This window comes from Trichosurus vulpecula, chromosome 1, assembly GCF_011100635.1.
Source record: "Trichosurus vulpecula isolate mTriVul1 chromosome 1, mTriVul1.pri, whole genome shotgun sequence".
Lineage (NCBI taxonomy): Eukaryota > Metazoa > Chordata > Mammalia > Diprotodontia > Phalangeridae > Trichosurus > Trichosurus vulpecula.
Window position 1 is genome coordinate 98,529,702 of NC_050573.1, and position 10,698 is coordinate 98,540,399.

The window sequence follows — 10,698 nt, forward strand, 5'->3', positions numbered from 1 at the left end:
CCTAGACTTACTATTTTCTAAGAAATGACTGTACATAAATAACACAAAGAAGAGATGGAAAGAACTGGATAAAAGTTTTTCATGTTCCCAGGAAAAGAATCTAATAACCAGAGAAAAGGTAAGCTTTTACAGTGTGGAATTACGCCTTAGAGAAGTGTCATTGTCTGTGATCTAACTGGAAACTTTCCAAGGTACATCTGTTTGCAGTAGAAGATGGGGAATTATCACCAGGCTGGGGATCAGGTAATATGATGGAACCTAAACCCCAGTTTGGTAACTGGGTAACTTTGGGCGACAGGCAAGAAAACATAAGAGAAGGAAAGAAGAAAGAGCATTCCTTAAGCACCTACTATGTTCCAGGCAGTGTGCTAAGCGCTTGTTTTTACAAATGTTATCTCATTTGACCCTCGCAACAATCCTACAAGGGAGGTGTTATTCTTATATCACCATTTTACAATTGAAAAAACTGAGGTAAACAGAAATTAAGTAACTTGTCCAGACTCACACTACCGGTAAGCGTCTGAGGCTAGATTTGAGCTCAGGCCCAGGGTTCTGTTCGGTGTTGTCTCTGAAAAGAACTCCTTACACAATGGTTAGTATCTAACCTAGTGTATCAGGAGTGCCGAGTTTATAATCTCAAAGAGGATCATAAACATGTCTGAAAGGTTCGGAATCGCCGGATATAAGAAACTCTCAAAGTAGAAGGCAGAAGAATCAAAACATTTATTTAGGCTCCACAGTAACCAACCCATGAACCAGAAGCCCCATTTTGATATGTTGATCATAATCTTCCAGGCCCAATAAGTACGCCTTGAAAGAGTAACCAGGAGGCTACAGAGAAACATGATTGCGTAAAGCAAAATCATGTTTCCCCCTTTTATGGTAATAAGATTACCCACTGGACTGAAGTCTTTGTTCAGCTTCCTCCCGTAGATCAGCTCTGCTACTGGCAGCTCCTGCCTCAGCTGTGTCTGTGTCTGTAACTGAAGCTGCAACTGTAACTGACGATGTAACGGTCGCTGTAACTGACGATGTAACTGTCGCTGGCTCAAACCGGAAAAGGAAAGAGAGTCTTCAAGCTGTCCTCTCCCCTCTTATAGGGTTTTTTGACATCATCAAGCTCCGCCCGAATGACCAGGGCCGATTGGTTCCTGAGTTGGCCCCTCCCCCTAGCATAGCCGTTAACACCTCCCCTCAGCCAGCCCCATGACTCCTCACACAGGAAGTTGTCTGCTTCCCGGCATGCTCCCCGGGCCTCCTGCCCCGGAAGAGCAAGCCACAGTGTCCAGAGGCTCAATGAGGCAAGCTGAGCCATTCAAAGAAAACAAAAGCCATTATGGCTACACCTAGCCTCAGACAATTAGTAACTGTGTGAGCCTGGATAAGTCATTTAACCTCTATTTGCCTCAGTTTTCTCAACTATGAAATAGAGCTAATAAAGGCAACTCCCTCAAAAGGTTGTTGTGAAGATCAAAGGATGTAGTATTTGTAAAACACTTAGCACACAGTTGGTGCTATATAAATGTTTATTCCCTTCCTCTCTTTCCCTTTAGAGGCAGAAAGATTTGGATTCAAGTCTTATTTCTGACACCTGTCATCTGTGTGACCCTGGGCAAGTCACTTAACATCCCAGTGTCCTAGGCAACTCTCCAAAACTCTTCAAAACTGTCGAACACTCGCCAATCTTCTTTGGTAGAGGGAAATTTCTATCTCAAGGGAAGCATATATTAAGAACAAAAAGAAGCCCTCTGGTCAAGGCTAGGCGGACCTTGGAAGTGACCTGGTAAATGTCAAAAACAAGACTTCTCCTTCCCCATCCCTCTTTTATCCCCCAACAGTCCCTCTTCAGAGATGTTCCAGAAAGTCACATTTGGTTTTATTTCAAGAAATCAATTCAACTCGCTTCTCTTAAGTTATCTCTAATTTACAGACAAATCCTGAGGTTTCATCCAGCTTTCCTTAGCCTATCTTAATGCGTTTCTTACCTAATGATCATTTTAGTTCGAAGGCCTCTTAGTATTTAGCCTAAGGTCTACTTGTGGTTCATGGATTGAGACATTCTCTCACCTAACTAAGATATCCAGGTTAAGATGGGATGGAGTGTTTTCAACTTCACCCTTACATTAATCTTCCCTATCTCCCCAGCCAGATAATTAGTTTATTAGGGATGAGAACTAAATCTCATATTTGTTCGTGTCCTCTACAATGCCCAGCACAATCAATATCCAAGAAATGATTTTTAATGATAATGAGGATTCTGATAGTGCAGTCACCAAAATGAGGAGGACAAAAGTGATCAGAAACCTCCTTAATAAGCAAACACTTAATCTTACTACTTGGAGATATAGGGCAGCCAAATCAAATACTATTTTAGAGTGCAAACTCATTTGTAAAACAGTACTGAAGGAGATGGTAGGTTCTCTTAGCTATATCATCTCATTAAAAATGCAGAATACTAGAAACTAAAACAAATTACACATAGCTTGACAGGAGATGTGACTGAACCACTTCACTCCAAAAGCCTTTATGGATGAAACTGGAAGGATGGTAAATGTATAGAAAATGGAACAAATTTGTTTATATTCATAGACCGATCTATTTTCATCTTCAGAGACAGTGGAACCAACAGATTTGGACCCTAACACCTTGGGCTCTTATGTGCTATATGAGGAATTTGAAATGGCACTTAAAAGATCAAGAAAACAAGGCTGTTTGCACATACGTCATTGCCTGAGCACCTGCTGCACAGAGGGACGGGCGCTCACAGGTACACAGGTGAGTAAACACTTTATTTTTTGTCGGGTTGAAATAGGCACACAGCCATTTGTAAAGTGTATTCATCGCCCAATGCTGCATGGAAAAAGAAACCAAAGCTATTTTTACACATAGGCATACTATATGGTTCCCTAGTAATGATAGTAGCTCAGGGCAGCTAAGTAGATAGAGCACTGGCCCTGGAGTCAAGAAGATCTGATTACAAATCCAGCTTCAGACGCTTACTAGCTGTGTGATCCTGGGCAAGTCACTTCATCCTAATTCTCTCCAAAAAATAGTAATAGCTCCTTTTTGATGGCAATTTAAGGTTTACAAAGTGCATTCTTTACAAAAATCCTGCCAGCCAAGTAATTTAACATGAATATTCCCATTTTATAGATAAGCAAATGAAGGCACAGAGAAGTGATTTGCTCATGGTTCCTCAGCTACTAAGTGTAGGACCTGGGATTCAAAACCAAGTCTCTCCGATTCTAAGTGTAATGTACTTTCTGCAATACCATAGCATCCTTACAATATGTCAGTCATTAGAGGAAGGGGCTGTGGTCCTCTCTAATATCTCTTCCATGTGTTTCCTGATGTATGAAATCTCTTTATGAAGACCTATGTTATGCCTAACTATCTTTTATTTCATAGAGGCTTAAAATGTAAATATCCTTAGCAAGACAGCTTTAGTATTCTGAAAAGAACATAGCATTAGAAACTAGTAGATCATTATTATTAATAGTAGTAGTAGTGGTGGTGGTGATCGTAGGTAGTAATACTAGAAGTAGTAGTAGTAGTAGTAGTAGTAGGTCATTAATTTTAGCTCTATCATTAAACAACAGTACCTTCTTGGGGAAGTCACATGACTTCTATGACCTTTGGCTTCCTCATCTATAAAAGTAAAAGGTACACAGGATCAAAGAATTGGAAGTGGAGTAGACCTGTTTCCTCATCTGTAAAATGAGAGAGTAGGACAAAAGGATTTCCTAATGTCTATTCCCCTGGACTTCACCCTTTTCATTTTATAGTGAGGGATGCTGAGGCCCAGAGAGTACCCTGCCCAAGGTTACACAGGTAAGTAGAAGAACTGAAATTTGATCCCAAACCTCTGACTCCAGATCTGACATTCTTTCCATTGCACCTTATTCCCTCAAGACTAGATGGTGCCTACCAGCTGTACCATTCATCAACTTAACTCCCAAGTGACTAAGCATTGGCTGAGTTAGAGAATGCAAGACTTAAAGGGACCACATGACTGCATTTTTGGGGAATGGACATCCTCCTTAAACTGGCAGCTATGTCTTCTGATCCAAAGGACTATGACTTTCCTGGGGGAGCAAATCTTGCTCTAATAATCAATAAACAATAAGAAAAACACTTAGAGAGTACTTCTTTCAGTGACTTTGTATCTCTGCACATGAAGTTTTCAAAGTCGTAGCCCCTTTTCTTCAGCCCGCCCAGAGAGTAGTAATGTGTCATATTCACACAGAAGCAAAGGAGCATTGTGCCTGTCCAGTTACTTAATAGGCTAGCCCTAGGGAGAAAGGAGCATTAACAAAGCATTCTGAAATATAAATGGGCTATTTACTAAAGTAGTGAGTTCCTGTATCAGTAATTAAGGTGGGACTTTTTTACTGTTTTCCCTTTTGGAGCATTTATTTAATCAAGTGCCCTTGTTGAACCCGGCCTTTGCTTTTTTTGATTAAATCAGGAGTCTTTGATGGCCTCCTTACCTCAAGGGAAAGCCTAGTTCACATGGGTTTAAGTCACATGTTTGTGACACCGAAGCTTTTAGGTCATATGGGTTTGAGTTACATGTTGTGACGCCCTATGGCCTTGAACAGGGTATATAAACTTAGAGATTGGAGTTTTTTCCTTTGGGGGCTCTCACACACTGGAAGAGTGCCATATGACTTGAAGAGACTCTGGGCAGCTGTTGTTAAGAGGCCTCTGGCTTGTAAACCCAGATGTTGATGCTTCCCTGGTAACTATGAATTGTGATTTGAATCAGACAAGGTCTGTCTGTTGGTGTTCGTAATTTCTATTTGTATTTGCCTTGAAGTTCAGGGTCACGACTTTTCCTCCTGAACTAAGTGAGTCATATATGTATGTTTGATTCAAGTGAGACTGTTAACCCCTTGAAGTTACTTTCTTTAGTAAAGCAGATCAAAGAACCTGTGCTGGCAGCTCTTGTTGCTGGTCTTATTGGATCTTAGACCCCTACAGCAGCTGCTAGCCAAATTGTTGTTACAGTTCCCCATCACTGAAGTATTTGAAACAGAGACTAGATAGCCACTTATGAAAGATATTGTGGAGGGTATTCCTGATGTAGAAGACATGGGACTGGATGAAAAAAAAGGAAATGGAGAACTCTATGGCTTTTTCCTCTGTGGTAGGTTTCTGTGGAGATGCTACAGCATCTGAGTCAGATACGCAGAGACCCAGAGGAGGGAGAAGTGTCCTATTGGACACTCCTCTGGAGAGTTTGAAGTTGGGGAGGTGGGAGTGAAAACAGAATTCTTTTTAATTTATCAAGATTTTCTTATGCCTAGCATTGTTATAAAGTGCTTGGGAAGTGGGAACTGATACAGATAATAATAAGATCTCCTCCAAGAAGCTTACAGTCTCATTGAGGAGACAGAACAGACATAGTTTAATACCTCAATGGATCTGTGTTCTCATTGATGTGAGTATTTTCTAGCAATTCACCTATTCTTAGCCAGGCCTAGCTCAGATCAGTAGAGTGATTCAGTTTGGAATTGGGATGCAAAGCAACACTTGCAGACCATATAAAAATTAATAACTTTACTTAGAAATATATTTAAAAGGCTACATTTCTTAGTTAATGATTCAAATAAAACATTAATTTCCTATGCCCTCTCATTCACCACAATACCAGCACTAGGTCAGAAAGGCATCCTTGTAGGGAAGTGACTAGACCTTGGAGCTCCAATTGACCATACGTTGAGTTTTTTTATTCTTCAGGGATGAAGGAAATAAGACCAATGACTGAACCTCTAATTCCCTAGTCTAACTGACACCAAGGGACAGCCTGCCTCCTCAAGTCTTTAAGAGGAAAACAGTCTGGACTGCATAAAAAGTGCAGTTTCTACCACATCACCCAGGCCTTCTCACCTTGTATTGTTCTTGTCTATGTGTATCCTTGCATCTGTCCATGGCCCCGGGCCTTCCTCTAGTTATTTTTTACATTTTGTGGGTATCAATGCACCATTAAGATTGTTATCCTTTGCCTTGGTTGCATCAGCCATGGCTGTTTTCCTCTTCTGCTCGGCCATGGCATTCACATTTGCTGCCTTCTGGGACGTGCTGGCTCTGCTTCCCACCGCTTTGCTTATCTTCTTCACCATGTGGCACGTTATAGAATTTGATGAACTGAAGACTGATTACAAGAGTCCTGTAGATCAATATAATACACTCAACCTTCTTGTACTTCCAGAATATCTCTTCCATGCTTTTTTTGTTCTGTGTCATGTTTCTCTGAGAAGCAGTGACTTACACTGGGTCTCAATATGCCACTCTTGGTATGTCATATTTGGAGGTGTATAAGCATACCAGCGATGAGTGGACCAGTACTCTATGATCCTATAACCACCATGAATGCAGATATTCTAGCAAAGAAGGATGGTGCAAATTAGCTTTTAACCTTCTATCATTTTTTTTTTACTATGCATATAGTGTAATTTATGTTTTGGTGAGCTCTTAAGACGATATACAACAGACTCAGTCCAGTTAAGTCCATGCAAAAGCCACAAAGTGAAAGGATTCTTCTATCCAACAAGAACCTATTTCCAAGATTAGCTTGTGGAATAAGATCAGTAACATTAAAAAAAAGGACTCATTTTTTAAATGTTTCCAAGTTCTTGATTTGTGGAAAGACTGTTTTCATATATTATGCTTAGACAAAAAAATTAAATGGAATTACATATAAACGACTATAAAAGGATTACCTCTGGTATCAACAGGTTTGAACTTATACTCCCTATGAACAGTCATAATTATCTGAATAATTGTATTAATTACTGACTGTCTTTAGTGTGTTGGAAGTTTTGATTTACAGGAACTTATTGTAGCTTATTTTGGTTTATATTGAAATACTGACTGATTATGAATTAGCTGTAGAGATAAAGTGCTTTTGAAGGAATAAAACTTTTGTGTATGTGACCTTGTGGAAAGCCTTATGGGTTTCTCTATATATCATGTAAAAGATTACATGGATATACCTACAGAAGTAAGGATTGTGGGATCTATTTTCTTAACATTTGAATATTAGCTCTGTATATTGCATGACCTAGGAATTTCCCATAATAGTTTCATAAAACGCATATGCTTTAATTCTTAAGCATAAGTGAACTTATTAAGAATACATACTAAGTTATCTTGGAATGCATTTAAAGTTATTTTAAATGTTTTCATTTGTAGCAGTCACTTAGTAAGAAACTCAGCATTCTAATTATTGTTACAATCAAGTGATAAAAGATCTTCTTGTAAGTTATACCTTAGCTGTTCAGAACAGAAAATGAGAGAGAACATTGTATAACTGCCCTGCTGTTCTTTAGCACAGTACAATAAAAGTCTAAAATTAAGACTTCTTCTCAGTGCATTGTTTTAAAGATTGCAGATAGCTACTTAAATTTGCTTAATCTACAACTACAATAAGTGCATATTAGTTATAGTTTTAAAAAGATTGTTATTCCTCACATCCACTATATCATTGTCCCATCTCCTTTTTTAATAATGATATCGTGATGATGCCACTTCTTATATCCAGGCAGACATACATGCAGCATCGTCCGGTTATGATGACACACCCTCAGGCAAATATCACTGTCCTTTCTTCTGGGCGGGGAAGAATAGTACATGCTCTATGTGCACCTCCATCTGTGGGTCATTGTTGGAAACATGTTACTGATTTCTGGCATCCACTATGTATCTCTCAATTGTTCTAAGTTACCATCAAATTTGGTTATTTGGAAACTGTGCTATTCCTCCTAAATGAAGCCTTCCTTGATGATCCCTCACCCCCAAGGGTGAGCTATCTCCCTCTTGAAATTGTTTTGCTTTACTTTGTACATGATTTGTATTTACCTGTCAACCTATTATAACCCCTGCTTCTTATAATCTAAACACCTAATACAAAGCCGGTTCTTAAAACATGGGTTTAGAGTGGAATGGAATAGAAGAGTGTAATGAAATCCAGTTGAATAGAATAAAATTTAATTGAATTTAGTTTTTGGATCCTGATATTTAAGCTAATCCTCTAAATCTTTCCAACTAACAGCACAGCAGAATGACTAGGCTGGAAGGAAGACCTTGGTTGAAGTTCTGTCTCTAACACATACTGACTGTGTGACTCTGGGCAAGTCACTTAACCTATCAGTGTTCTAGGCAACTCCATAAGACTATACATTGTAGAGGGAGTTTCCTCACTGAAAAGTTTCTTTTACCAATGACATCACCAGGCCCTATCATGGATGCAATTTCATACATCTTCAAAGAAAGAAGGAAGGAAGGGAGGAAGGAAGAGAGGGAGGGAAGGAGGAAGGAATGGAGGGAGGAAGGGAGGAAGGGAGGGAGGGAGAGAAGGAGGAAGGGAGGGAGCAAGGAAGGAAGGAAAGAAGGAAGGGAGAGAGGGAAGAGAGAAAGAAAGAGAAAGAAGAAATGAGAGAAAGAAAAAAAGAAAGAAAAAAGAAAGGCAGGAAGAAGAGAGAGACAGAGAGACAGGAAGAGAGAGAGGGAGAGAGAGAGAGAGAGAGAGAGAGAGAGAGAGAGAGAGAGAGAGAGAGAGAGATTACCCAAGAAGCACAATGGCATATTCTTTCAGGAGAAACACTCTCTTTATATCTGAAGCCTACTTTATCATAACTGTCAAAACAGACTCAAGCAGTACATAATTTATAACCCTTGGGTGGCTGCTGGGGGAGGAGGCCTAAAAGATTGGTTTATTTTTCTTATTAATATTTATTGGCTAAGAAGGAGCACTGCTCCACTGGGTTGGAATACCCATTTCATTATAAAGAGAAACATTTTATTTTTTTAACTTTATTTTTTGAGTATTCACCCAATTGCCCTGCTTTAGTGATGGACTGAGTTGGAACAAGTTAGATGAGACCAGGTTAGACTTAAGCACTCTGGATTTGCATTTAAGAATTGAGTGGCATGGAAAGGGACAGATACAGGGACAAAGAAAATAAAACTCTAAAGAAAGAAAAATCAAGCTGATTTTTTCCCACTGAGTAGACAGCAAAACCTCATATCCACACTGCAGTAAAAGACATGTTGGGGGCTTCATTTTTTCCATTAACATTAGCTTGTTAAGATGCATGCAAGAGATAAAGAAGCAATATTTTCAGTCATCATTGATGAGAACTGATGAACTAGATTAAACCAGGACTTGAAAAGGGGAGTAGTGCATAAGAATATATTGTCTTCCCATCCTTGATTTAACTATGATCATACCCCCAGAATTTACCCTCTCTAGATCCATAATTCACTTTCGCATCCAATCTAGTCATCTACTCAGGATATCTCACCATCTCCCTCCTATTATTTAGCTGCTCCTACTCATTTGGACCAGCACCCTACAGGCTATACCTGAGACCTGGCCCTCCACACCAAAGTCTTCCTGAATCCATGCCACAGTCTCTAGGAAAGTTAATCTACTCTTCTTTGGATTTGCTTCCCTGGAGCTCAAGCTAGTTGATTGGAGTGCATGCACACTAGCCCACAAAATCCGCTGTGTCTAATGACTGACCTTAGACGTTATAAAATATCTCAACTTCATATCCTATCCAGTCATCCATCCATTGGCCAGCCAGTGGCATGCAATACCCACCCACCCCACACATATCCCAGAGCAAAACTTCCTTTCCTTTTATGTTATCTTCCCTTGTTAGAATGTAAACGCCTTGCTGGCTCTCTCTCTCTCTCTCTCTCTCTCTCTCTCTCTCTCTCTCTCTCTCTCTCCCCCCCTTTCTCTCCCTTTCCCATAAATATTGGTATCCCCAAGATTTAACATACAGTGCCTGACACCTCAAACATCTTAATAATTTTTTCATTCCTTTGTTTAATTATTCTCATTTTCCCTATCCAAAACTTTGTGATTCCTTGACTACATGTCTTCTAAGATACCTTCCAGTCTTATTATGGTGGATTCTATGTTCTAATAGTTTCTATTCTAAGTTCACACTTAATATTAGTGCCTCCTCTCTGAGATTAATTATAATAATCCTGCAAGCATCTTGTTGTCCATAGTTTTCATTGTGTCTATCCTATTAGAGTATGAGTTCCTTGAAGGCAGGTATTATTTTCATCTTTCCTTGTATCCCTAAGACTTAGTGCCATACCTAGCCCATAGTAAGCACTTAATAAGTGTTTGTTGACTTGACTTGACCGACTCTTTGTTTTAAGATTCCTTCCAGCCATAACATTCTATACTCTGTATATCTTTTTTACATATTACATAACATTTTATATAATATATCATAATATAATAGATAATATTTTGTAACATATAATAATTATGTAATATATTGATATATTAATCCTATATATTATCTATCAATGTCTTCATCAGGCCTTTGAAAAAGAGAGAGAAAAGAAAGAAGAGTGGGGAATTGGAAAGGCGTAGATAAGAGAAAGGAGGAAAGAGTGGGAGGATAGGAGAAGGAAGGATGCTGGGAGGAATGCTGTAGAATATTTGAACCCACTCAGAAACAGAGGAACATAACGAACACCTCAAAGATAGCCTTCAACTGTTCTCCCCCTTCATTTTCCTCTAGTTCCACAAACCTCAGATTAAACTCATCTCCTGAGTCACGACAAGTCTTTTGTGCTCCTATAAACAACATCTTCCTCTTGCCTTTTCTCCCTTCCTCTTCTTCTTTTTTCTTGCTGTTGTATTTTATTTTTCTTTACCAGGAA

General features: G+C 39.3%; 1 pseudogene; it reads left to right on the plus strand.

Annotated features, from left to right (window-relative positions):
- Positions 1 to 6,051: 6,051 nt before the first annotated feature.
- On the plus strand, positions 6,052 to 6,481 carry LOC118834917 (annotated as a pseudogene).
- The last annotated feature ends 4,217 nt before the right edge of the window (positions 6,482 to 10,698 follow it).